This window comes from Dipteris shenzhenensis, unplaced genomic scaffold, assembly GCF_047967505.1.
Source record: "Dipteris shenzhenensis isolate YYH24624 ecotype China unplaced genomic scaffold, Dip_SZ_1.0 scaf0424, whole genome shotgun sequence".
Classification (NCBI taxonomy): domain Eukaryota; kingdom Viridiplantae; phylum Streptophyta; class Polypodiopsida; order Gleicheniales; family Dipteridaceae; genus Dipteris; species Dipteris shenzhenensis.
The window spans coordinates 25,211-27,500 of record NW_028239730.1 but is presented as its reverse complement, the minus strand read 5'-3'; positions in this window follow the sequence as shown (position 1 = coordinate 27,500).

Here is a 2,290-nt window from a genome sequence, read left to right as displayed (position 1 = left end):
TTACCACTATGAAGATGTGTGGCCTGAGGATGTCATTTATAAGGGTTATGGCGGAGTGGATCGTGTTGAAGCAGGGGGACCACCTGCGGGAGCTGGTTGTGGGGGATACGTAGTGGGAGAAACGGTTAAATCATCGAAAGAATCGAATGCTTCTTATGAATATGATACTACTCTATTCGACGTTTTAGGGGACGTAGTCCGTGGAGGTTTTGCCGCTCCATCGAATCATGCGGATTATTGCATTATTATCACGGATAATGGATTCGATGCCCCTTTTGCAGCAAATCGTATTGCTGCGTCGGTTAGGGAGAAGGCACATACCCACCCATTGCGATTAGCAGGTTTGGTGGGGAATCGGACATCTAGGAGAGATCTCATTGATAAACATGTAGAAGCCTGCCCGATGCCTGTGCTGGAAGTGTTGCCTCTCATTGAGGACATTCGGGTCTCGAGGGTGAAGGGGAAAACATTGTTTGAAACGGCTGAATGTCAATCAGATCTCAATTATGTTTGTGATTTCCATCCCAATGTGGCGGATCAGATATTGTCTCGACCAGAAGGGGTTGTGCCAAGGGAAATTCCAGATAGAGAATTATTCAGTCTGCTCTCCGATTTCTATCTGAATCCCGATGGTGGGGGGCAGAGGAATGCCCAGCAAACTCAACAGGATATTCTGCTTGATTTTACGATGATTCGAAACCGAAACTGCAAATTTCTTGTATGTGTACCCTTTCTGAGGAAACCCTTTCACGAAGACTCCCGAAACTCTCACTTTTGAATGTGAAACCGGAAATTATCACACTTCTTGCCCCATTAGTTGTGTGGCTTGGTTATATCAAAAGATCGAAGACAGCTTTTCCCCAGTGGTAGGTACAAAGACTTGTGGTTATTTCTTACAGAACGCTCTTGGAGTTACGATCCTTGCGGAACCTCGTTATGCAATGGCAGAGTCGGAAGAGGGGGACGTCTCGGCCCAATTAAATGATCAAGGGGAATTGGAGAGAATTTGTATCCAAATAAAACGAGATAGAAACCCTAGTGTCATTATTTGGATTGGCACATGTACCACGGAAATAACAAAGACGGACCTAGAAGGCATAGCACCCAAGCTAGAAAACGAACTTGGAGTACCAATTGTAGTTGCGCGGGCCAATGGATCGGATTATGCTTTTACTCAGGGAGAGGATACTGTATCAGCTGCCACGACGCATCGGTGTCCGGAATTTGACATATCTAGACACGAACAGAAACAGGATTTAGTTGGGGGTGTTGACACTGCGACGACGGAAGCGGGGGGGGCTAATCCGGAGGGACGGAAATTAAAGAATCATGCTTCAGTTCTTTTTGGATCTCTAACTTCAACTGTAGCTTCTCAACCGAATCCGGAATCGAAACGTCAATCCATTCAGGTATCGGGGTGGTTACCCTCCCAGAGATATACTGAACTTCCATCATTAGGCAAGGGAGTGTATGTTTGCGGCGTGAATCCCTCTCTGAGCCGTACAGCGACGACTCTGATGCGGCGTCGTAAATGCCAGTTAATTGGAGCACCTTTTCCTATTGGTCCTGATGGGACGCGTGCTTGGATAGAAAAGATTTGTTCCGCCTTTAATATGGAACCTCAGGGTTTGAAGGAGAGGGAGGATGAGATATGGAAGAGTCTGAGAGACTATCTTGAGATAGCAGCTGGTAAATCTATATCTTTTACGGGAGATAATCTATCAGAAATTTCTATAGCAAGATTCCCAATTCGCTGCGGAATGGTTGTCTACGAAACAGGTATTCCCTACATGGATAAACGATATCAAGCTGCCGAGCCATCTTTCTCACGAGATACTTGCAAAGAGATGGGTACACTCATGCCACGGATCGTGGAAAAACCGGATAATTATAACCAGATACAGCGTATGCATGAATTAAAACCTGATTCAGCAATTACTGGAATGGCTCATGCCAATCCTTTAGAAGCAAGAGGTATTGATACAAAATGGTCTGTCGAGTTCACCTTTGCCCAAATCCATGGATCCACTAATGCGAGGGATGTGCTTGAACTTGTTACTCGTCCCCTACGGCGTAATAATAATCCGGGGCGTCTGGGTTGGAGTAACCTGTCGAAGCAGATGGTAACAAATCACTAAATTATAGAATTATTGGGTGACGGGAAGTGACCATTGAGGGAAATGCATAGAGACGTCTCCAAATTCTTAATCATGGGATTCTGTCTCCTCATGATTAAGAAATCCATCGACTCCTTTCCGAAGGAGTTGCTGTGCTAGCTACGGGAGTGGTA